At 37.5% G+C, this 27,470-nt stretch overlaps 1 long non-coding RNA gene across 1 annotated transcript in view; it reads right to left on the reverse strand.

Annotated features, from left to right (window-relative positions):
* Window positions 1-998: 998 nt before the first annotated feature.
* Window positions 999-27,470, reverse strand: part of LOC122235953 — a 38,095-nt gene continuing 11,623 nt past the window's right edge. Inside the window, exons 2-6 of the long non-coding RNA XR_006214113.1 lie at window positions 25,623-25,752; window positions 25,045-25,204; window positions 24,217-24,280; window positions 16,645-16,695; window positions 999-1,081 (exon numbers count right to left, since the gene is read on the reverse strand). This is a non-coding gene — a long non-coding RNA (uncharacterized LOC122235953). The remainder of the gene's footprint in view (window positions 1,082-16,644; window positions 16,696-24,216; window positions 24,281-25,044; window positions 25,205-25,622; window positions 25,753-27,470) is intronic.

Genomic DNA, 27,470 nt, shown 5'->3' on the forward strand with positions numbered 1-27,470 from the left:
TGCTGTTGTTTATTTATTTATGTATTTATTTTGAGAGACTGAAAAAGATCGAGAGAATCTTAAGCAGGCTCCACGCTCAGTGTGGATCCTTACACAGGGCTTGATCCCACAAACCCACAAACCGCAAGATCATGCCCAGAGCGGAAATCAAGAGTCAGACATTTAACTGACTGAGCCATTCAGGTACCCCAGTTTGTTCTCTATTTTTTAGAGTCTCTTATGGCTTGTTTCTCTCTCTCTCTCTTTTTCCCCCACTCCCATAGGTTCATCTGACTTGTGTTTCTTAATTTTCACATATGGTATTTGTCTTTCTCTGACTGACTTATTTCACTTAACATAATAGACTCTTGCTCTATCCACATTGTTGCAAATGGAAAATTTCATTTTTTTTTTATGGCTGGGTAATATTCCATTGTGTATATATACCATGTCAAGAATGACCAGTTCTAACTAACTTTTGGCAGGATCATCCTGCTTACTCAGTAGAGAAATAAGAGTATTGTTAGAAATCATAGTTCCTATGAATACTTGCCCTATATCACTAGATCATAACAAAATCTAAATATCTTACTTAGGTGACCACTATGAGACAACTTTTGTTATCTTTTAAAATATATTAATATAAGCAAAAATAATCTATATTTGGCAGTAGAAACTTAGTCACCTGTCATTTACAATTTATAATTATCTAAAAGTTATCTTGTTAATACTGCTTTCACCAACAGTAGTGCTAATGTTTATTGGAGAGAAAAGTTAACATATTTACATTTTGTTAATTCAACAAATATTTATTGAATACACTACTATGTGCCATGCAGAATACGAGATGTGGAAAATACAAAAGTGAGGAAAAAAACATTATCCCCCTTTTCACAAAATGTCTCATGGTAGTAGTTACAGTAAAGTCTCTTGGAGAGAAAAGAGGTTTTACTCACTTTTTGTGAGAGAGTTTCAAGTTCAAACCTTCTGGTTGGAAAACACATTGTCAGAGGCTTTTCAGGCATTTATCAATACCATATTGATATTCACACAACCATTCCTTCTTCAGCTATGCAGATGAGACAAGATCTGAGGAAGTCAGCTTGAGCCACAAAACAAAACAAAACAAAAACCTCATTATTTATCATCACATTCAGTTTTATTTCCTTCTGCAAAACTATAATTCATTATCAGCCACTTTATTTACCATAGTTCACAACAAATAACTCTTGGCTAGTTCCAAAAATCAAACTCACCAAGAAATGATAAAAAAAAAAAATTGTCACTATTGAGAATATGCAAAAGAATTTGCTAATACCTCTAAAGGCAATTTCTATAAAGAAGATTTTAAGACATTTTAAGTAAAGGCAGCAACATCAGAATTCTTTTCCAGTGAATACAATATTTATTTGAATGTACATTTCATGTTATATTTACTAAAAAATAAGTCTCATTAGAAACAGATTTTATGTAGTTTATTGGCCACATTTATAATGGGACATGCAGTAGGCAAGGATACTAACAAATACTGTTCATCAGTTTTCAGCATAACAATTCATTTAGCTATTAGTTGTTCCCTGAATACACACAATGGGTATACACACACACAACATTAACATATCAGTGGTTGGGGTCACCAGCAGCATCTGGAGGAATAAGAAAGTCCATCAGGTGCTAACAGTTTCAAAAATGGTTTATAGGTGGAATACCTCCCTTCCATTGCTTTGGTGGTAATTTCATATAACCAATCCAGACCTTTTTTTATATGGGCACTATCATTTTGGCATACCAACCACTATCAAATGGACTACAGTAACGACAACACAACACAGGCAACTGTACCAGACTCTAATGTATGATTAGGAACCACAGTAAGATTGAAATAAGTAAAATCCTATCCGTCTCGTATTCTATGAGTAAATCTTAGAAAGCTTCACAAATAGGTGTGGCTGATCATCCAAGTCTAAGAAGCTCCATCATCAATGGATAGAAGTATCAATTATCAATAGGGCTGCAAATCTACTGAAAGAGAAGCCTGTCTCTCATATGTCAAAATAGAGTGAATGGTCCCAAGGTTACAAGGAAATAGACTTCATGATTTAAAACGAAGTCTTTTGCAATAGTCTAGATCACAAGCAGATGGGTCATGAGAAAAGCTCTTGGGTGTCAGTACAACAAAGTGACTGGCCCTCAGGAAGTGCCCTACTAGGGCAGAGACTGGTGTCTGATAAAGGTGTAGGTAAAGAGGGGAGCCATAGAAGGCACCAAGAGGAGTGCATGAGACCTTAGAGGCAACAGTGTAGCTATCTGAGAATCAAGAACTATGCTGAAAATTTTTAAATAAAAAATATTTTTAAAGTCTTCCCTATTGGGAATGCAGAGTACAGCCACTCTGGAAAACAGTATGGAGGCTCCTCAAAAGTTAAAAATAAATCTACTCTACAACCCAGCAATTGCACTACCAGGTATTTATCCAAGGGATACATGTGTGCTGTTTCAAAGGAGCACACGTACCCCAATGTTTATAGCAATGCTATCAACAATAGCCAAAGTATGGAAAGAGCCCAAATGTCCACCAACAGATGAATGAATAAAGAAGATTGGTGTGTGTACACACACACACACACACACACACACACACACACACACTGGAGTATTATTCGGCAATCAAAAAGAATGAAATATTGCCATTTGCAACTATGTGGATGGAACTAGAGGGTATTATGCTAAGCGAAATTAGTCAGAGAAAGATATCATATGACTTTGCTCATATGAGGAATTTAAGATACAAACAGATGGGAAGCAAAAATAATATAAAAGAAACGAGGGGGACAAAACATAAGAGACTCTTAAATACAGAGAACAGAGTTACTGGAGGGGTTGTGGGTGGGGGGATGGGCTACATGCACAAGGGGCATTAAGGAAGACACTTGGAGGGATGAGCACTGGGTATTATACATAGGGGATGAATCACTGGAATCTATTCCCGAAATCATTATTATACTATATGCTAACTAACTTGGATGTAAGTTTAAAAATAAATAAATAAAATTAAATAAGTAAATAAGTAAATAAATAAATAAATAAATAAATAAATAAATAAATAGGAAAAAACATACAACCTCAAAAAAATAAAATAAAGTCTTCTCTGTTTAAGTTTTATAAATATATATATATATCTTACCATGTAAAAGACATATTTGTTAATGCTTCTTTGTGTCTCCCGTGTGTTGAAGGAAAAAACACAAAGGATTTCCATATAAATGGGGGCTAGAGTTTCCTAGGGAGAGAGAAGCACAGCCATAGGGGCTGAGGTTGGTCCTCAGTGCAAAAGACAAAATGACAGAAATCAAGGGAGTGGTACAATTCTGGGAAAGAGCACTGGGGTCTATTGGAATCACAACCACTGCCCCTCTGGAGATTCTGTTCCTAGATCTCCCTTACTTAAATCTCAGAGGGCTTTTTGTTCTGCTTCTATCAAGGATAACAGCTTCCCTGAAACAACTCTGTTGTGTTATTGTTGTTTTATTATCACTGTTTTCCCTTCTACAAGCGTGATACTGTGCAATACAACAATTTCTTTGCCAACTTCAGTAACTGCATTCCTGAAGTCACTGCTGAGGCATGTGTCCCAGCTAATTTCTAGGCCCCTGTAATTTAAACCCTTCTGCTGCTGGATAATTGGACTAATGCCCAATAATCCATCCATTAAAACAAATACTGTTTATTATACTGTCCAAAGTAACAGAATTTTCTCAGACTCAAACATAATAACACAAAACAGCACAACTTCTGAAATCAACTTTAATCCAATTGTTTATTCATACTGTGTCTTATACTAGGAAGAGTTTTCAAATGACCATAAAACCAGTCTCCAGAATGAGGATTGCACACTAAAATACCTTTAGGGGCAGCAAGAAAACCTAAGTGTGTGAAGTACACACACAGAGCACTAAAGACATGTGGAAGTTGTTGCAAACTGGTAAGTACATTCAAACTTAAAAGGAATTTTTTAAATGGTTGTGCTGGCCAAGTAAAACATGTCCACAACGAAATTCTTTAAATTTGTAGTTGTATCCAGAAGCATAGCTGCATAGCATAGGTTGGTTAATACTAATCTTTAAGCGGTTGTTGGTACTAAGAAAGAGTTAAATAGCACTACCATAAATTGATACACAATTGCCCAAAGCCATACATTGCACTAGACAGCAATAATCACCGAAGGACTTTAATTTCAGGAAGTTGATTTATATTTACATTTGCCTTATCACCATCTTATCTTCTAAGACATTAGCTGTGTTCTTTTCCTTCTACTCTTCTCTCCATTTCTTTTTTACAGCTGCAACTTCATTATCTGATTTTTTTTTTAAAGTCTTTGACCTTGTTTCTATGTTCTAATTCACAAGTCACTTCCTCCCAGGTACACTCCCTATTATTTTTCGAGCAAACTTAAACATTCTTCCCTAGGATTTTTATAGTTTATATGTCATTTTTACATCTTTCAGAGCGAATTGCAGATTTCTGTGACGCTTTGTGGGGTGGGACTATTTCTTTTTTTTTTTTTAATGTTTATTTATTAATTTTGAGAGAGAGTGAGCAGGGGAGGGGCAGAAAGAGAGGGAGAGAGAATCTCAAGCAGGATCCATGCTCAGCAAGGAGCCAGATGTGGGGCTCAATTTCAGGACAGCAAGACCACAACCTGAGCCAATATCAAGAGTCAGTTGCTTTACTGACTGAGCCATCCAGCCACCCTGGCAGGGATTGTCTTATTCACGTATATGTAACTAACACAACACCACACTTAGCATGTAGTATATATATAAAAAATGTGCATAAAGGAATAAATGAAGGAATAAATAGGTTTATTAGTTAATGTTACAAGAAAATTTAAGAATGCAAAACAATTAAATTCAATCCCATTCAGTCTATGGATGAGCAGAAAGTTCCAGAGCTTGTCCTAAAATTTCTTTTCACTATCTCAGTCACCTTTATTTCAAAAAGAAAAAGAAGACCATTTATTAACATTAGCTTTTTATGTTATTTTACTAGAATGTTCTTTATAAATTGGTCCAGGTTCTCTTACTTGGCAAAATGGAGCTTTCATCATACATTAAAGTTCAACCTATGTGACATAAAGTGACATAAAACCACTGTCACTCACTCTTCTGAAATGCATTAGTGCATTAATACTTCTGGAGTCTTATCCTGAGTTATGGTTTGTGAGAAATTAGAGCAGATGAGTTCAAGATTTAATCTTCCTCTTCCCTATTGACCTGCCTCTGACCTTGTGGCTTCTGGAATCAGTGACCTAGACCCTTCTTCTGCCTTTCAATTGCATAAAATTACATATATTTTTCAATGTAAATATTTTATTAGTGTTAAAATGACTAAACCCAAAATACTGATCACTTGTGACAAAATTCAGTATAGGAAAATCAAAGATCTCTGTAAAAATGGAAGTTTCATGAAAATCTCAGTTTCAAATTTCCATTTCAAGTATATCCATTTTGTTTAATTCTTCCATTCATTTATTCATTTATCAATATATTTGTATGTTCAGTGCCTACTAAGTGCCAACTAATGAGCCAGATATAGACAAGGTAAAGCCCTCATACCCGCCATAGCCAAAGGGGTATATAAACAAGTAAGTTAATTATCACAACGTAGTACTGTGATCAGGAAAAGTACTAAGGTTGGGAAGGAGAGAGGAAGAAAATGCTTCAGGCTCAAAATGCTGAGGCATGCAGAAAAACAAGTATTAAACATAATCTCCAGGGAAAGAAAACAAAATGAGACCAGAGAGAAAAGAAAACATATTTGTAAATATTTATCTAATCACTTCTCAAATTTCATACTTTGTTATGTTTACAATACAAAACATTTAGTTTGAAACTCATTCTGAAGTCAAGTTTTAGTAATGGAGAAGTAGTTTATTTTGACTAAGCCCCTGAAAGATAATAATCATAACTCTCAACAAAATATGGGGCGCCTGGGTGACTCAGTTGGTTAAAGGTCCAACTTTGGATCAGGTCATGATCTCACAGTCCGTGGGTTTGAGCCCCACATCAGGCTCTGTGCTGACAGCTCAAAGCCTGGAGGTCTGTGTCTACCTCTCACTATGCCTCTCCCCTGCTCACACTCTGTCTCTCTCTCTCAAAAATAAATATTCAAGGGGCGCCTGGGTGGCTCATTTGGTTAAGCGTCTGACTTCGACTCAGGTCTGATCTCACTGTTCATGAGTTCAAGCCCCACATCAGGCTCTGTGCTGATAGCTCAGAGCCTGGAGCCCACTTCAGATTCTGTGTCTCCCTCTCTCTCTCTCTGTGACCCTCTCCTGCTCACACTCTGTCTCTCTCCCTCTCTCTCTCTCAAAAGTAAAATAAACATTAAAAAAAATTTTTTTAATAAATAAATATTCAAAAACAAAATTTTTTTAACTCTAAACAAAATAAATTTTAAAAAATAAAATATTTTCACCTATTGAATTTTTCACCTATTGAAGACACCAGAGAGCAATCATAAGCAGGCAGAAACTGTAGATTTTAGACCCTTAAGAGCAATTAAACCACATTCATTGGGTGAGGTGCACATTTTCATGGCTTTTCCCCTGGGGGCACTTCCAGTCCACATTTGATGCAGGGTGGAGAAAACTCAAGCAAAAAGACAGTATAATAAGAAGTCAGTTAGTAGCATTCATGGATCCCAAAGTAGTTGGTATTTGATGGGGAATCCAAAAAAAACAAGGCAAAAGCCCCTAAAATCTACATATAAATTCTCTTAAAATTCTTGGCTAACTCTGAACCAATAATCAAGAACAATTTGAAGAGATCAGAACTGCTAGAAGTCTGAAATTGCAAAAAAATTATTCACTGCACACCTCTTGGGGAAACAAAGTTTAGAGTCCAATCTTACAAAATTAGAGGGCCTTAAGAGATATTAAGGCTTTTCAGTGTTAAAAAGAACAGCTTCAAAATGGAGTCACCTACATGTTAAGCCCCACCAAGACTTAATACCTAACCTAATTGTAGTTTTAGCCCCTCCTAAGGGTAGAATTTTAAACTAATCAGTCTGGAATTTCCTGATCAACAAGTATGAGGTAATCTGCATGATAAGACTCCCCTGCTTTCCCCCCCCCCCCCCCCCAGCTTAGGGACCTTGCCCATAACAATACTTTTTTTTCTTTAGCTAATAAGTTACTAGTCCTGCCCTGTTTCTTCCTACAAAAGCCTTTGATTTTGTACAACTCCTTGGAACTCCCTTGTATTTGCCAGATAGGATGCTGCCTAATTCATGAATTCTTAAATAAAACCAATTATATCATTAAGTTTACTCGGTTGAATTTTTGTTTGCTTTTAAGACCAGAGATATGTTATAACAAACCAAGCATACCTAAGATCAAGGTGACAAACCAGCAACTGAACCACTAGACCAAACAACCAACACTCATGACAGGAAGATAATAGCGTCTAATGTCTCTATAGTGCATTATGTAGAGTGTTTTATATATATATATATATATATATATATATATATATATATATATATACACACACACACACACATATATATATATGTAAAATATATATACTTTACATATATATAAATATGTATTATGTAGAGTATTGTGTATATATATACAAAATATATATTTTATATATATATAAATAAAATATATACAAAATGTATATATATATATATACACAAAATATAATCAAAAATTACCATACATTTTAAAAAATGGGTAAAGGTGACCCATAATCAAGAAAAAAACCCCACATCATCAATAGAAACAGCCCCTGAGGTAGCTCATGTGTTAGAATTAGCATAGTAATACTTTAAAGAGGTTATGATAATGTTGCAGGATTTTTTTGACTTCAATACTGGGGATTCGTTGTCTCACCACTTTGAAGAATGAAGAAGTGGACACAAAATGAGCAACAGGCAAAGTTTATTAGAGTATAAGATTAAAAAGGAAGAATAGTAGGAAAGTTCTCTTTACAGAGGGGACATTCAAAAATGAATGCCTGAGGACTATTGGCAAGGGTCCTTGTTTTATAAGGTTCTGGTCAGCCCTTCCCCTCCTCTTCTCCCTTGTCCCTTCTTGGGTTCTACCCTTATTGGCTTGATAACTCTAGGTGCTGGGTTGTCCATTCTGGATTGGCTCGTTTCCATTGTATGAGGGGTGGCCTATGACCATACTTAGGTCTTTTGTCAAATTCATGAGGGAAACCTGAGGGAGCATAAGTGGGGTCTGTTACATTCTTAAGAGGAACCTTACACCTGAGGGGGTTTGCTGTGGTCAGACACTCCCAACATTGTTCCAAAATAGGTATTTTTCCCCATGGACATCAGGTCCTAATCCTTCCTTCTCTCCCTGTTTTATCCTATATTTTCCTATCATCATCATGTGTTTAAGGACTTAAAGTAAAAACTAGATCATAATAATCCCACAGAGAAATAGAAACAATGAAAAAAAAGCCAAATAAAAATTCTAGAACTGAAAATTATAATACCTGAAATAAAATTTTACTGGATGAATGTAAGAGCAGATTAAAGTACATAAATTAGTGAACTTGAGGAAATATCAATAGAAATCTCTTCTGAGGAAAAGAGAAAAAGAGAATTGGAAAAACTGAGCAAAACTTCTGTGACATTAATGACAATATCAAACAGTCTAATCACAGAATCAAAGTCCCAAAAAGAGAGGACAAAGAATGAGATGGAAGACAAACAAACAAACAAAAACACTCAAAGAATAATGGCTGAAATTTCCCACTTGGGTGAAAAAAATTAACTTATAGGTACACAAGCTCAGAGAACTACTGATACATGTAACAATAAGGACAAACCTCAAAAATATTATAGTAAGTGAAAAAAAGCCAGACATAGAAAATACACATACATGACTTTATTTACATGATGTTCTAGAACAGGCAAAACTAATCTATGTTGACAAAAAGAACAATGTTTGCCTATAGGGGGTCAAGAGAATAGAAGTAAAAGTAAGGAAACTTTCCAGGGTGATGGAAATAGTCTATATCTTGATTGCAATGATGGCTCAACAGGAATGTACATTAAGCAGAACTCATTAAATTTTTCATATGCTTAAGATACATGCATTTTCACTCTATGAAAACTTAATGTCAAAAAAAAGGAGCATAAAAAAGAAACTCATTTTTATCAAATTCAGCTTTAGGCTAAAAGTGTGAGTATAGATCATTCTGAGAGTTAAAAACGAGCATCTGAGATAACAGGAGAAAAATGTTGCTTTTGCTATAAGTTATGTTGCCCTTGCTGAAAGGTTTATCCACTTTGGACCTAGTATCTTTCATTAGAATACACAACTGTTTTTATCAAACAAGTTCCTAGAATAATAAAGAATATCATTCCAAACATCTCTGAAATAACTCACAAGACTTTGAGAATTCCTTAGTAAAATGAAAAAAGCAAACTAAACTATGGAATGGCAGCTGCTGTCTAGCAGAACATGGTAGCAGCGTCTCAAGTTAAAACTAAGCCACTTCCCTTTGAAAGGACTGCATTCATAATGCTTTAGAATCACTGCATCTCCCTTTCCCACTGAGCTTGCCCTGTAAGTAACCTCTGATGAATTGAGTGTCTCTTAGTAATGCTGACCAACTGGAAACTGAATAAAATGCCTGCTCAAAATAGAGAACTAAAGCCATATTCTAAAAATGACATACAGCTGGCATACCACATGCAAAATTCTTAATAGCTACTTTTTCCAAATGGTCAAACTTGAGTCACGCTGGAGTTTCAGCAGAATGAAGCACAGTGAGGCTTAAGAAGTTCATGGTGCTTTAAGGCAATGGCTGCACTTACAGCTTCTCATCATGATCCATGGAATTCTTCATGTCTGTTGCTTGTCTTTTCATTTTTCACAATCAAGAACATCCCTAATCTAAAGCTGTAGAGGAGAGCATCCATATGCTATTGAACCACCTAAGATTCAAACAGGATCCTGGCCACTTCCCCAAATTGATAAATAAAGATTGAGAGTCAGTTGAACATTCAGGGGGACCAAAGTTAGGTGTCCTAGGACCTTACCTGCTCTATCCATTTACTATAGAATTACTTTGATTTCAGTCTAAGTGGTCTATCTTGGAACCCTACATTTGCAAGAGCAAAGGCACCAACGCATAATGAAAGAGGGGGCACATCCACGAATGTCATAGAATCTCTGCCCTACTTCCAACATCTGAAGCTGAGCCTCACTTACTGGGGTTAGATCCCTACTCTGCCTCCTGGGACCTTAGGTCAATTACATATGGAATGCAGGCAGATATGAAAGGGAAACAAACATACATAATCAGAACCCCAAACATGTCTTTTGTGGGGGTACATCTTCCCTATCCTTCTCATTTCTAAATAAAGACATGAAATGTTTATCTAAAAGGGCAAAGCAATATGACAAATCCTTAAATTTCTGTCTATTCTCTCTTAACTTCTGTTCTAGCATTTTTCATTTTATACTTTGACATATCAGTACAAATTTGTGTAAGGGAATGTCAAGTGAGGTTATCTTCTTTTGGAATTGAGGTTAATGTCCAAAGCAAATACTAACTACTTCACATTCTATATAGACCCCAGCCCTAGTAGATGGGCTACTCATATTCCTGCAGGAATTACTGAGAAGCATCGGATAACAGCCCCAACCAAAAAACAAACATTCTTAATTCCCAGCAATATAAAAGTAAGCCTGGGGAAAAATAAGTCAACAGCCTTTTAGGGCATGCAGTGCCTGTTGAGAAAGGCTACTCTTTCCTTCCTTCTCAACTGGAGAGGGAAGGGAGATGCATTCTCTTACACCAAGCTAAGAGAGCTCCAAGAGAACCCAATCAGAGCACCTGTAAAAAATGAAAACTGGCATCTCCCTCATCAAGTAGAAGCCTGCTGAACTGCAGAAGCTCCTCTCCCACCAATCACTTTGGTGTTTCATATGTAAATGTTTTTTCTTTCATGTAGCAAAATATACATAATATAGAACTTACATTCTAACCGAAGTTAGAATGTAGAAAGTACAGTTCTGGGACATTAAGTACATTCATACTGTTCTGCAACCATCACCACCGTCCATCTCCAGTCATATTTAAATGTATTCCTCCATTTCTGGATCACTCAGGTAATATCACTCACATTGTGAGACAGATCTTGGGAGAGGGTCCTATGAGTCTAGGTACTGATGCCCTATTCAGCTGCTGTATACCACTGAAAGGAAGAAAGGGCTGCTTGCCATAATTTCTCTCAAATTTGGCAAAGTGCTTGAACAAAAAGATGAATGCTGAATTCTGGTTCAGATTTTTCTGGAGGCAGTAGGTTTGCTGGAGTAGTCCATGTTGGGAGAGCCTGAAGGAACAGTATCATAATATGTCTCTGAGGATTCAGGGAGCAACACTTTACAAAATTGGGAGGGTATGAAAGAGGACTTTGGGAGTTTGGTAACTCCACATGAAGAAATGTAGAAATTAATGTATGGACAGAGCCATAAAGCCACTCAGGCAGGCATAAGACCAAGCAATGGTATTCCCAACCTAGAGAAAGTAATGTTGGGAGTATCAGAATAAGACATGGCTGCTCCTCTAGGGGAGTTTCTCAGAGACAGAGGGGCCATGCAAAATCTACATGGAAACCATATCAGCAAAGGTCAACAGCAAACTAAATCAGATTACCCTCTGCTTCTCCATCCCTCTTCCCTACTCCAAACTCCTACTTTCACACTAGTGCTTAGAAGAGATACAAAAATGAGATATCTCAGAGCCAGACCACACCTTTCTCCAACTGACATGAAGTGAGAGTTTGCAGCAAAGTCTGAACTGATTTTGAGGCAAAAGGATTTTAAATAGGCCAGACCAATTCTTAGGTACTGAAGGGTTGGGCTGCTCTAATAAAGATGACCAGAAAGTTGTGGAACGATAATACAACTTTAGAAGAATGATTATCCAATGGAAAAAGGTAACCTGACAGGGTGGGTTGTAAGAAAAAATCTAAGAATTCATATATATACTTCAACAAGTTTTAATTCCTCAATAAACTTGTTTCCTACACAAGAGGCAATATGCTAGGAAAGTGAAAGATAAGACTGGAAGAAGACAATAGCAACCAAGAAAGGAATGAAAATTGTGTACCAATCAAAAGCAACAATAAACCTCTAAAGAGTTTGAAGTAAGTCATAGTGTTAGAATTATAGTAATGCAAAGTATTGCAAAGGAGGGGTGAGAAAAAAAGGAAAACTAATTAGGAGGTGCTATTTTCATTGCAGTAAGAACTAAGGATCTGAATCACAGCAATGATATAGTGAATAGGAGCGGGGGTGGGTGGGGAATCCAAGAGGAAGTAGAAATGACAGGACTTCAGTCAAATTAGAATTAGGAATTTAGACAGAACGCGTGGTCTAAGGAAATGCCTAGGTTATGGTTTAATTGAACGGAGGGATAACAGTGATTCATCTCTCTGACAAAAGAAAGAAAGAACAAGGAGAAAGCTTCTTTGTGTAACCAGGTGATGACCATAAGCTCCATGAATGTAGGAATATATATATATCTTGGGAACCTAGTGGATACTATTTACTGAACAAATAAGTTTAGTTTGGGGCAAGTTTGGAAAGAGATACTCATGGAATAACCAAGAGACTATGGTTGGCAGAGTTGGATATGCTGGTCTTCGAGTTTAGGAAAGGAAGATGATATGACAAAATAGATTTAGGATCATCAGTGTATAAGTGTTTATGGATGAAAGAGCACCAAGGTCAAAAAATTGGGGAAAATCAATATTTCAAGAGGTGGGCAAAAGAAGCTACCAAGTAGAAGAGATCAGAGAAAATCCAGGAAAACCAGTAGAAAGTGGTATCACCAAATCCAAGAGAAGTCCAAGCTTTCAGGAAGGAGTGACCAGCAATGGTAAGTGCTACAGAAAGATCAAGTGAGATAAAAACTAGTAATTTTTCACTATAGAAACTAGAAAGCAATTGGTTACATTGGAAACACCTAGTGAAGGCAGTTGGGAGCAGATGCCAAACTGCCATGAGTTAAGAAGTGAATGGGAAGTAGAGAAGTGAAGGTTCTCAGTGTTGACTTTTTAAAGAAGTTTAAATTCAAAGGGAGACATGAAGACAGAATGATAGCATAGTGGTTAATGAAAATATTGGCTCAGAAGGGTAAGAAAAGGATGTGGCACAGAAGGACAAGTCAAGGGAAATGTGTTACCTGGTTTTCTGGTATTGGTAGTCACTAAGAATGTTCATAAACTGAGGGGAAGGAGCCACCAGTTGGGGAGAAATTGAAGACACTGAAGAGAAAGGATAACAAATAGAAAAAAGTAGAGAAGAGACTCAAGGTTATGAAATCAAGAACATAAGTAATGGAGTTAGTCTTCAATAAGAATAATTAAGAGTAGATAGCAGAGAAAGTCACCCTCTTGATGGGAAGGGCAACATCTATATTTCAGTCAGGTAAAGAGTAAATGAGATCTTCTACTTTTGGCCTAGGCTGGTAGGTGCTCTGAAAAATCCTCCATAAAGAGTAACTAAACCTTGGAAAGGACACACTGTTTTGAGATATCACTGGGAAGTGTATCAAATGACATCATTTTACAAAAACAAAAACCTGTACTATAGTCCAGAGGAAGTCCAGAAGAGGAAGTAGAAGAGTCTGAGTCACAGCCCATGCAGCAAGGTTGCCTGAAGTTGATGTTTCTTTCACCACTGCTATTGAAAAATAAGTCTTGTGTCAGGGGAAGAATGGTAAATTGTAAGATTCACATACTGAGCAGACCCTCAAAAGAAAATGAAATAGTTCCAGGTCAGTGGCATCTCCTGAGTTTCCAGCATGAATAATGAGTAATTTCTCTCTAAAGCATTGCATATACAGTCACCAACTGAAATCCACAGGACCACATATTTTTAGACTGAAATAAATACAAAAGTTCTAAACAAAGTTTAGCAAACTAAATCCATAAGTGCTTATAAAAGATAATATACAACTAAATAGAAGACCAATAAGGAAGTAGAAGACTTGAATAACACTATAAACCAATAAAATCTAACAGACACCTATATAATACCACCTAGCAACAGCAAAATAGACATTCTTCTCAAGTACACATAAAACATTCTCCAACGTTTTGGATCATATGTTAGGCCATAAAACAAGTCTCAATAGATGTATGGGGATTAAAATCATACAGGTATATTCTCTGACCACAGTCAATAAAATTAGGAATCAGTAAGAAAAGGACATTTGAAAAATTCACATTATGTGGAAATTAAACACACTTCTTTAAGAAGATAAACTAAAGAAGAAATTAGGAAACAAATTAGAAAATACTTTGATACAGATAAAAAAAAATGAAAATATAACATCCTAAAACATACAGGATGGAGCTGAAGCAGTGTTGGAAGAATTTTGTAGTGGTAAAGTCCTATATTAAATAGTAAGAAAGATCTCAGAAAATAACCTAAACTTCCACCATACAAAACTAGAAAAAGAAGAACAAATTAAATCCAAAGCAAGGAGAAAGGAGAAGATAATAATGATTATAGCAGAAATAAACAAAATAGAAAATGGGACATAATACAGAAAATTAATAAAACCAAAAGTTGGTTATTTGAAAAGATAAAGAAAATTGACAAATATGTAGCTAGAATGACCAAGAAAAAGAAACAAAGATTCAAATTACTAAAATCAAGAATGAAAAAGGAGTCATTTACTACTGATTTTACAGAAATAAAAAAATGTACTATTAATAGTTTTACACCAACAAATTTGATAACTGAGAAGAAATGGACAAATTCATAGAAATAGACAAGTTACCAAAACAGAAGATACAGAAAGTCTGAATATGCCTAAAAAAAGTAAAGGGATTGAATTAATAAACAAAAACTTCCCACAAATAAAAGTAAAGGATGAGATGATTTTGCTGGTGAATTCTATCAAACGTTTAAAGAAGAATAATATCAATCTTTCTTAAATTCTTTCAAAAGAGTAGAAGATAAAGGAACACTTCTCCATTCATTCAGTGAAGCTAGTGTTCTGATACCAAAATCAGAAAAAAAAAAAAAATCAAAAGAAAATTAAATAACTACAGACCAAAATCCCCTATAAATATAGATGCTATATTTATATCCCTCTATAAATATAGATGCTAATCTCCTCAACAAAGTACATTTTAAAAACATTGAGGGGCACCTGGGTGGCTCAGTCGGTTAAGCCTCTTGATTTTGGCTTAGGTCATGATCTCGGGGTCATGAGATCAAACTCCACATCAGACTCCACATGGAACCTGCTTGGGATTCTCTCTCTTTCTCGTGCTGTATCTCTATCTCTCTCTCTCTCAAAATAAATAAGTAAACTTTAAAAACATGGAGCTACATATGAGAAGTTTATATACTATATCCAAATGCGATTTATCTCAGAAAAGTTATCATATTAAGCCATACTAATAGAATAAAGAACAAAAATTACATGATGATCTCAATAGATGCAGAAGCATTTGACAAAATACAACACTCCTGAATGATAAAAATGTTCAACAAACTAGGAATAAAAGGAAACCACCTTAACCTAATATAAAGTATCTACAAAAATCAAGCTAACATCATACTTAAAGGTGAAAAACTAAAAATTTCCACCCAAGTTCAGGAACAAGGATATCCCCTCACACACTTCTTATAACATTGGAGTAGAGGGCAGTTAGGCAAAAAAGTGAAATAAAAGACATCCAGATTGGAAAAGTAGAAATAAAATTATCTTTATTTGTGAATAATATGATCTTTTATGTAGAAAATCCTAGGAAATCCATTCAAAAATTGAATTTTTAGATTTTTTTCCAAAATGGGAAAAATATTAATAAAAGACTTTAGTAAGGTTTCAAAATACAAAATCAATATTGAAAAATCAACTATGGGGGTGCCTGGGTGGCTCAGTTGGTTGAACATTGGACTCCTGATTTCAGCTCATGTCATGATCCCATGGTTATGGGATCCAGCCCCGTGCTGGGCTATGCACTGAGCATGGAGCCTGCTTAATATTCAGTCTGTCTGTCTGTCTGTCTCTCTGTCTCTAAAACTTTTTTTTCTTTTTTTCTTAAAGTTTATTAATTTATTTTGAGAGAGCACAAGTAGGGGAGGGGAAAAGAGAGAAGCCAAGAGAGAGAATCCCAAGCAGGCTGGGCACTGACAGTGCAGAGCTTGATGTGAGCTTTAATTCACCAACTGTGAGATCATGAGCCAAAGTCAAACACTTAACCGACTGAGCCACCCAGGTCCCCTGAAAATAAAAAAAAAAAAAAAAATTTTAAATCAACTATATAAGAAAATAATTTAATTTATAACAGCACTGCAAATAATAAATTACTCATGAATAAATTTTTTAAAGTGCACTACCTATACTAAGAACACTACACAATATTGTTGAAAGAAAAAAAAAGATCTAAATAAAGGAAAGACACCCATGTTTGTGGACAGAAAGACAATATTGTTAAAATGGCAATGATCCCCAAATTGGCCTACAAATTCAAAACAATTTCTGTAAGAATCCCAACTGCTTCTTTGTAGAAATTAATAAACTGACACTAAAATTCATATGGAAACTCAAAGGACCCAGAATAGCCAAAAACAATCTTGAAAAAGAATAAAATAGGAAGACTTACCTTCCTGACTTCAGATCTTACTACTGAAGAACAGTAATCTGTTGTGTGGTACTGAAAAAAAGGATGAACATGTAGGTCAGTGGAATAGACCTGGGTGTCTAGAAATAAATCCACATATCTATGACCAGTTGATTTTTGACAAGGGTGCCAAGACCACTAAATGAGGAACGATTAGTCTTCTGAACAAATGGGGCTAGAACAACTGGAAATCTATGTGCAAAATAATGAAATTGGACCCCTAACTCACACCATATACAAAAAGCAACTCAAAATAGATAAAATAGTAACTCAAAATAAGAGTGAAACCTATAGAACACTTTCAAAAATATGTAAATGTAAATCTTCCTGATTTTAGATTTGGCAGTGAATTCTTAGATATGACAGCAAAATCACAAGAAACAAAAGAAAAAGATAAACTGGACTTTATCAAAACTAAAGACTTTTGTGCTTCAAAGAAAGTAAAAGGACAACCTGTAGAATGAGAGAAACTATTTGCAAATCACATATCTGATAATAGTTCAGTATCCAAAATACATCAAGAACAATTATAACACAAAAAAACCCAAATACACTAATTTGAAAAATGGGCAAAGGATCTATTATACATTTTGAATAAATAAGATAAAAAAAGATATACAAGTGACCAAAAAACAAACAAACAAACAAACAAAAAACCATGAAAAGCCGCTCAATATTATTAGGCATCAAAGAAACACAAATCAAAACCACAATGAGGTACTACCTCATACCTAGTAGGTTGCCTAAATTAAAAAAGACAGCAACAAGGGGGCGCCTGGGTGGCTCAGTTAGTTGAGCATCCGACTTGGGCTCAGGTCATGATCTCACAGTTCGTGAGCTCACGCCCCACCTGGCTCTGTGCTGACAGCTCAGAGCCTGGAGCCTGCTTTGCATTCTATGTCTCCCTCTCTCTCTGCTTCTCCCCTGCTCACATTCTGTCTTTCAAAGATAAATAAAGATTTTAAAAAGTTAAAGAAAAAAGATAATAACAAGTGTTGGTGGGGTACTTGGGTGGCTCAGTCACTTAAGCATCCAACATCAGCTTAGGTCACGATCTTGCAGTTAGTGAACTCAAGCCCTGCGTGGGGCTCTGTCCTGACAGCTCAGAGCCTGGAGCCTGCTTCAAATTCTGTCTCCCTCTCTCTGACCCTCCCCTGCCCATACTCTGTATGTTTTTCTCTCTCAAAAATAAATAAACATTAAAAAAAATTATTTAAGGGGCGCCTGGGTGGCTTGGTCGGTTAAGCGTCCGACTTCGGCTCAGGTCATGATCTCACAGTCCGTGAGTTCCAGCCCCGTGTCGGGCTCTGTGCTGACAGCTCAGAGCCTGGAGCTTGTGTCAGATTCTATGTCTCCCTCTCTCTCTGCCCCTCCCCTGTTCATCTCTGTCTCTCTCTGTCTCAAAAATAAACGTTAACAAAATTTTTTTTTAATTATTTTAAAAAGTGTTGGTAATAACATGGAAAAATAAAAACTTCATACATTGTCAGTGAGAACAGAAAATGATACAACTACTTTGGAAAATGGTTTAGCAGTTCCTCAAATGATTAAGATAGAGTTACCATATGACCTAGCAATTCCACTCTAGGTATATACCCAAGAGAACCAAAAACATCAGTACATACAAGAACCTGTATAAAATGTTCAGAGCTGCATTCTTCATAATAGCAAACAGTGAGGAAACAAGCCAAATGTTCATCAACTGATGAGTGAACAAATAAAATCTATACAATGGAATATTATGCACTCATGAAAAGTGAGGTACTGATTCATGCTACAGCATGGATGAACCTTGAAATATTAGGCTGAGTGAAAGAAGCCAGACACAAAAAGCTACATATCCTATCATTCCATTCATATGAAATATCCAATGCATGCAAATCCATACAGTCAGAAAATAGATCAGTGGTTGCCAAGGGTTGGAGTGGAGAGGGACTAGGGTGTGACTTTTTTTTTTTTATGAGTAAGTGAACAGCATTTTTTTTAAGTTTATTTTGAGAGAGACAGAGACAGTGAGAGTGGGGGAGGGGCAGAGAGAGAAGGAGAGAGAGAGTCCCAAGTAGGCTCTCCTCTAACAGTGCAGAGCCCAATGCGGGGCTTGAAACCATGAAACAGTGAGATCGTGAGCAGAAACCAAGAGTTGGACGCTTAACTGACTGAGTCACTCAGGTGCTAGCTGAGGTGTGACTTCTAATGAATATGAAGTTTCCTTTGGGGATGATGGAAATGCTCGAGATTTAGATAGTGGTAATGGTTGCACAACATTGTGAATATACTAATTCACACTAATTTTTAAGGGCAAATTTTATGGTATGCAAAATTCATCTTAACTTTTTTTTCATGATCTTAGTAATGTTATTAAGATATAACTCACATACAAAACAATTCACCCACTTAAAGTGTAATTCAATGGTTGTTAGGTCCTTTAGCATATGCACAAAGCTGTTCAACCATCACCACTAATTCCAGGACACTTTCATCACCCCTAAAATAAACCCTGTGCTCGTTAGCAGTCACTTCCATTCTTCCCACTGTACTACTCAGCCCCTGGCAATGACTAATCTGCTTTCTGTCTCTATGGATTTACCTGTTATGGACATTTCATATAAATAGAATTACACAATATGTAGCCTTCTGTGTCTGGCTTCTTTCACTGAGCATAATGTTTTCTAGGTTCTTCCACCTTGTGGCAGGTATCAGTACCTTATTCCTTTTTATGGTTAAATAATATTCCATTGTATGGATATATCACATTTTGCTTACCCAGTTATCAGTTGGTGGACATTTGTGTCGTTTTCACTTTAAGGCTATTATATGTATTAATATTAATTAGCGGGGTGCCCGGGTGGCTCAGTTAACTGAGCATTCCACTTCAGTTCAGGTCATGATCTCACAGTTCATGGGTTCAAGCCCCATATCCAGCTCTGTGCTGACAGCTCAGAGCCTGGATCCTGCTTCAGATTCTGTGTCTCCCTCTCTCTCTGCCACTCCCCCACTCACACTCTGTCTCTCTCTATCTCTCAAAAATGAATAAACGTTAAAAAAATTTTTAAAAAATAGTAATTAGTGCACAAATTTTTGTATGGAAGTGTGTTTTCAATTCTCTTGGATATATATTTAGCTATGGAAATTCTGGGTCCTATGGTGACTCTATGTTTAACTTTTTTTTTTTAATTGTCACGTTAGCTAACATGCAGAGTAGTCTTGGCTTCAGGGGTGGATTCCCATGATTCATCACTTACATAAACACCCACTGCTCATCTCAACAAGTGCCCTCCTCAATGACTATCACCCATTTTCCCCATCTCCCAAGCTCCCCACCCCCATCAACCCTCAGTTTGTTCTCTATATTTAAGAGTCTCTTATGGTTTGCCTCCCTCTCTCTTTTTATCTTAGTTTTCCTTCCCTTCCCCTATGGTCATCTGTTAAGTTTCTCAAACTCCACATGTGAGTGAAATCATTTGATATCTGTCCGTCTCTGACTGACACATTTCACTTAGCATAATACACTCCAGTTCCATCCACATTGTTGTTGCAAATGGCAAGATTTCATTCTTTTTCATCACCATGTAGTATTCCAGTGTGTGTGTGTGTGTGTGTGTGTGTGTGTGTGTGTGTGTGTGTGTGTATACCACATCTTCTTTATCTATTTATCAGTTGATAGATATTTGGGCTCTTTCCATAAGTGGGCTATTGTTGATAGTGCTGTTATAAACATTGGGGTGCTTGTGCCCCTATGAATCAGGACTACTGTAAACTTTGGATAAATTCCTAGTAGTGCTATTGCTGGGTCATAGGTTAATTCTGTTAAGTATTTGAAGAACCTCCACACTGTTTTCCGGAGTGGCTGCACCAGTTTGCATTCCCACCAACAGTGCAAGAGAGTTCACCTTTCTCCACATCCTTGCCAACAGTGTTGTTTCCCGAGTTGTTAATTTTAGGCACTCTGACTGGTGTGAGGTGATATCTCATTGTGGTTTTGATTTGTATTTCCCTGATGATGAGCAATGTTGAGCATCTTTTCGTGTGTCTATTTGCCATCTGGATGTCTTCTTTGCAAAAATGTCTGTTCATGTCTTCTGCCCATTTCTTCACTAGATTATTTTTTTTCAGGTGTTGAGTTTGGTAAGTTCTTTATAGATTTTTGATACTAGCCCTTTATCCAATATGTCATTTGCAAATATCTTCTCCCATTCCATTGGTTGCCTTTTCATTTTGTTGATTGTTTCCTTTGCTGTGCAGAAGCTTTTTATCTTGATGAGGTCCCAATAGTTCATTTTTGCTTTTATTTTCCTTGCCTTCAGAGACATGTCAATTAAGAAGTTGCTGTAGCAGAGTTCAAAGAGGTTGTTGCCTGTTTTCTCCTCTAGGATTTTGATGGTTTCCTGTCACACATTCATCCATTTTGAGATTATTTTTGTGTATGGTGTAAGAAAGTGGTCTAGTTTCATTCTTCCACGTGTCAATGTCCAGTTATCCCAGCATTGCTTGCTAAAGAGACTGTCTTTTTTCCATTGGATATTCTTTCCTGCTTTGTTGAATATTAATTGGCCATATATTTGTGGGTCCATTTCTGGTGTCTCTACTCTATTCCAGTGGTCAAATGCCCATTTTTGTGCCAATACCATGCAGTCTTAATTACAGCTCTGTAATACAGGCTAAAGATTGGGATTGTGATACCTCCAGTTTTGGTTTTCTTTTTCAATGTTACTTTGGCTAGTTGGGGTCTTTTTGGTTCCATACAAATTTTAGAATTGTTTGTTCTGTGAAGAAAGCTGGTGTTATTTTAATAGGGATCACATTGAATATATAGATTGCTTTGGGTAGTATCAACATTTTAACAATATTTGTTCTTCCTATCCATGAGCATGGAATGTTTTTCCATTTCTTTGTGTCTTCTTCAATTTCTTTCATAAGCTTCGTATAGTTTTCAGCATACAGATCTTTTACCTCTTTCATTAGGTTTATTCCTAGGTATCTTATGATTGTTGGTGCAATTGTAAATGGGATTGATCCCTTAATATCTCTTTCTATTGCTTCATTATTGGTGTATAGAAATGCAACTGATTTCTGTACATTGATTCTATATCCTGTGACTTGGCTGAATTCATGTATCAGTTCTAGCAGTTTTTTGGTGGCATCTTTCAGGTTTTCCACGTAGAGTATCATGTCATCTGTGAAAAGTGAAAGTTTGACTTCTTCCTTGCCAATTTGGATGCCTTTTGTTTCAATTTGTTGTCTGATTCCTGAGGCTAGCACTTCAAACCCTATGTTAAACAACAGTGATGAAAGTGGACATCCCTGTCGTGTTCCTGATCTCAGGGGGAAAGCTCTCATATTTTCCCCATTGAGGCTGATATTAGCTGTGGGCCTTTCATATATGGCTTTTATGATGTTAGGTATGTTCGTTCTATACTGACTTTCCTGAGGGTTTTTATTAAGAAAGGAAGTTGCATTTTGTCAAATGCTTTTTCTGCTTCTATTGACAGGATCATATGTTTCTTATCCTTTCTTCTATTAATGTGATGTATCACGCTGATTGATTTGCAAATATTGAACTAGGCCTGCAGCCCAGGAATGAATCCCACTTGATCATGGTGAATAATTCTTTTAATATACTGCTGAATTCGATTTGCTAGGATCTTGTTGAGAATTTTTGCATCCATGTTCATCAGGGATATTGGCCTATAATTCTCGTTTTTAGTGGGGTCTTTGTCTGGTTTGGGAATCAATGTAATGCTGGCTCCAGAGAATGAGTCTGGAAGCTTTCCTTTCATTTCTAATGTTGTATTTCTTTGTATTTTGCCAGTTTCACTACAGTATGTCATGGTGTTGGCCTGTTTTTGTGGGTTTTGAAGAGAGTTCTCTGTGCCTCGTGGACTTGGATGGCTGTTTCCTTCTCAGATTGGGGAAGTTCTCAGCTATAATCTGTTCAAATAAACCTTCTTCCCCTTTCTCTCTTCTTCTTCTGGAACTCCTATGATATGGATATTACTTCATTTCATTGAATCACTTAGGTGTCCTAATTCTCCATTCATGGTCTAGTAATTGTGTTTCCCTCTTTTTCTCAGCTTCACCATTTTCCATAATTTTATCTTCTGTTTCACCTATTCTCTCCTCTGCTTCTCCAATCCTTGCTCTCACTGAATCTAGTTATTTTGTGTCTCATTTACAACATTTCTTCATTCATTATGACTATTTCTTAGGTCTTTTATCTGGGCAGCAATAGATTCTCTGCTGTCTTCTATGCTTTTTTCAGGCCCAGTTATTAGATATGGGTGTTATTCTAAAATCTTGTGCAGGGGCGCCTCGCTGGCTCAGTTGGTTAAGTACCTGACTTTGGCTCAGGTCATGATCTCACAGTTCATGAGCTTGAGTTCCACATTGGGCCTTGTGCTGACAGCTTAGAGCCTGGAGCCTGTTTCAGATTCTGTGTCTCCCTCTGTCTCTCTCTCTGCTCTCTCTCTCTCAAAAGTAAATAAACATTTAAAAAAACTAAATTCTTGTTCAGATATATTGTTTATATCTGTTTTGAGCAATTCTCTGGCTGTCATTTCTTCCTGGAATTTCTTTTGAGGAGAATTCTTCCATTTCATCATTTTGACTAGGTTTCTGCCTTTTACATGTTGTTGTTGATGTTTCTTTCATTGTTTATTTATTTTTTGAGAAAGAGAGATCAGAGTGTGAGCAGAGGGGGGGAGGGGCAGAGAGAAGGAGAGACACAGAATCCGAAGCAGGCTCCAGCCTCCTCACTGTCATCACAGAGCCCGATGTGGGGATGGAACTCATGATCCATGAGATCATGACCTGAGCTGAAGTCAGATGCTTAACTGACTGAGCCACCCAGGCGCCCCTTTTACGTGCTTTAATAACTTGTTATGTGTCCTGCACCTGTGAGCACTACTATATTAAAAAGCGGTCACACACTGTCCAGGGCCTGGCCCTTCAGGAGGGGTTTTTGGAGTGTGTTGCATGCCCTCTGTTGTTGCGTATTTGGCTGTGCTATCCCACTACTTGTAGTGGTGGACTGTTTGGACCGTCCAGCAGGTGTGCTTTGATTTGTTCATTAAAGTAACCCTGGAAAAAAGGAAAAGGAGGGGGGGCCTTATCTCATACAAAGAAGAAAATGAAAGAGGTGAAAAAAAAAAAAAAAGACCAGGCAGAGAATCAAAGAAAGTATAAGGGCTTAATCCAGAGAGAGAGAGGAAAATAAAGAAGGGGATACAGAAAAGGTATCAAAAGAATAGAGTAAAAATGCCTGATTAAACAAACAACCAGAGCAGAGAAAGAAAGAAAGAAAGAAAGAAAGAAAGAAAGAAAGAAAGAAAGAAAGATGTAAATATATATAAAATATATATAAATTATATAAATTTATATAAATATATATTATATATATTTATAATTGACTAAAAATCAAATCAAATCAAAAACTATGAGCCTCATTCCAAAGGGAAGGGAAAAAAAGAGGAGGGTAGAAAGAAAAAGAAGGGAGAAGGAAAGAAAAGCGAAAATAATAATAATAAAAATAAAATTATTAAACAGAGACTAACATACTAAACCTGTGGACAGTCATCTGTTGGTGCCTGGGACCAGTGGCTGCACACGTCTGGAAGAGAAGCTGTCCCGTTAGATCAGTGTCAGTCCCAATCCAGGAGATAAGCAGTAACCAGGCACGGAGAGGCAGGGATGGTGTAAGCGGGTCCCACCTCCTCTGGGCGCCGCTGTCCCTTCCCTGAAGCCACACCCTGTTGGTGATGGGGAGAAAGACGGCCACACCCCAATCTCTCCTCCCCGGACCACGCGTCTCACACCACACTCTCGAGGCAGCCCTCACAGAGTGGCACCGGCAGGTGGCTTGTCCTGCGGCACCGTCCCCTGCGCCTCCTGGGCCCTCAGTGAGGATTGAGAACCTGATGTCTTAAAGGATCCCACACCACATGGACCAGGTTCCGGGGTAGTGCCACTCTGCCCTGCCCATTGGCTGGTGCGGCCTGCAGGCTCTTTCGTCCTTGTTGGGGGCAATATACCCTCTTCCCACAGTACTGAAGGCAGGAGACCGTTTGCTCACAGTGCACCCCTGAGATGGCTACTAAGCCCCAGGGCTGGCTCCCCACCTCCCCAGGCCGGGCAGAGGCCTCGATCAGGAGAAAGTCCCGCAGTTTTGAGAACTCCAGCCTTCAGCTCCTAAGGCCGTTCACAAAGTAGAAACTGGCACACTCTGTACTTCTCATTCCCCTGTCCAGGGTCCGGAGAGGTTTTTCTCTTGTACTAACAATACTGCGACCCACAGCTTCTCTTTCTCTCCCTTTTTTCTCTGGCAGAAGGGGTTCCCTCCCCTCCGTGCCCACACTGTTTGGTCTCCCCCAATTTGCATACACGCACCTCAGTCCCTCCAAGCTGTCTCCCTCCACCTGTGGACATTTTTCTGTCACTCTGCAGACTGACTTTGTAGGTGTTCAGGTGTTCTGACCTCAATACTGCCGTGTTGTGGGTTGAGGGAAATCCTGGTCCCCCTACTTCTCTGCCATCATAACTCTTCCTCCTAATTTTTAAAACAACGACAGTATACCTATGAAATACAAAACCTAACCTTTGTCAATGCCCTCCAGCTAAAGACTACCAGGAACACACATCTAATTGGACAGATTGGGTTTATTACTCATTGCAGCAATAAATAAAACAACCAATGGGAAATTGATGGGCATCTCAGTAAGAAGATATTAGAAAGAACTAACAGGATTTAGGTTTATGTTACGTGATTTTGAGGAGAATTTACGGAAGCCGTGCTTTGTTTTAGATTGGATGGGGTCAGTAAGCAGGGGTATTTCTATGAATGGATACCTTAAATTTTATCTAGTATGAGGAAAGACTATACTGAGGCTAATGATGCAACTGGTATTAAAAAGAGAGAGAAGAAGAAAAGAAAGAGAGAGGGAAAAGCAAAACCTGTGGTCACTCACTCAGCCAGGACGTGACTTTTCTTGTGGTATGGACCATATTCATGTTTTTTATTCAGACATCGTTGTGGGTGGGCTCGTTCTTGCCTTGATCCATCATGGTCACAGACTGACTCCGTCTAATTTTGATATTCTGTGAAATTTTGCAACAGACCCAAAGAACACCAAGGTCAAGCTGGGAATTCTTGAGCAGCCCAAGGAAACACAAAGACCTAGCTGATAGCACCAGGGTCTGCCTTTCACATTCGATTAGAAGGCACAAAATACATGAAGAATAAAATACACCTGACAAAAGTCACTACCAACCCAGTTTTTAAATTAATGAACTAAGACTTGAAAGTAGCTTCCTTAACCTGTAAAAGGGTGCCTGTGTCCATTTCCTTTTGCTACTGTAACAAATTACCACAAATCTAGTGGCATGAACAACAGAAATTTATTACCTTACAGTTGGAAGTCTGCTATGGGTCTCACTGGGTTAGATTCAAGATGTCAGCAGATCTGTTCCTTCTGGATGCTCTAGGGGAGACTTTCTTTCCTTGCCTTTTTCAGCTTTTTGAGGCCATCCACATTCCTTGCTCCTGGCCTCTTCCTCCATTTTCAAATCCAGCAACAGAGCCTAGGAGTCTTTCTTATGCTGCCTTCTTTCTTGTTGTCTCCTCTGCCTCCCTCTTCTTCTTACAAGGATCCTGTGATTTTAGTGAGCCTATCCAGATAATCCAGGATAATTTCCTCATCTCAAGGTCATCTGACTATCAAACTTAATTTCCCTTCCCATGTAACCTAACATATTCACAGGTTCCAGGAATTAGGATGTAGACATCTTGGAGGAAGGAGGGGAGGAGGGCAGGATTGGACATTATTCTGCCTACCACAGCACCTTAAAAAGCCCACAGCAGATGTAAAAAAAAAAAAATTTTTTTTTTAAATCAGGACAAAGAATGCCTATAATCACTGCTTTAGTTCAACATTGGAATAAAGGTTTTCAATTTGTCACTGCAATGTTTCTCGGACTACACCACATTGCCATGGCTAGTTTCTAAAATGCAAGCAATGGTCCTAATAACAATCTACCTACAGTTGCACACAACCTGAGAACACACATTTTCAGTAAGATCTAAGTCAGGGCTAGCAAATGCATAGCACCACACCTCCCACTTGACTCCTCAGCCGCTGGGGGATGTTATTCACATAGCCCTGTACTCTCTCCCATGGATCAGGGACAAAGACACAGAGTCCTCTGCAATATATCATTTGCAGCAACCACAACCTGTGGATAAGGGCTGGAACATGAAATGAAATCTATTTGCCCATCCTGATCTAGATGAGTAAACCCTGATATATAAAGGATGAGAAGAGTCAGTGCTTTTGTTCTAAACCTCACACAGCAAAGTGGGAGTGGGAAGTTTTACAACCAGATTTAACTTCCTAAAGATATCACAGATCTTTAAATTGGTATTTAATAAACCTCTAAGGGCAGTGGAATAATATTCCCTAGACTCATTTTATTCTTTATGCAAAAAGAGCAACCCCAAATTGCAGCATAGCCTGCTTAAGCTAGCATCTTTTCTATATATATAAATATTTATATATATATTAAACCTTTTTCCTTAATATCTAAGGATTAGACACCAGGGTAAAGGTATTACAAGACTAGTTTATTTTTATTTTTATTTTTCTTAATTTGTTAATTTATTCTTGAGAGACAGAGCACAAATGGGGGAGGGGCAGAGAGAGAGAGGGAGACACAGAATCTGAATCAGGCTCCAGGCTCTGAGCTGTCAGCACAGAGCCTGACGTGGGGCTTGAACCCTGTGAGATCATGACCTGAGCTGCAGTCAGATGCCCAACCAA

Source organism: Panthera tigris, chromosome F3 (genome assembly GCF_018350195.1).
Source record: "Panthera tigris isolate Pti1 chromosome F3, P.tigris_Pti1_mat1.1, whole genome shotgun sequence".
In the NCBI taxonomy this organism is placed as follows: Eukaryota; Metazoa; Chordata; class Mammalia; order Carnivora; family Felidae; genus Panthera; species Panthera tigris.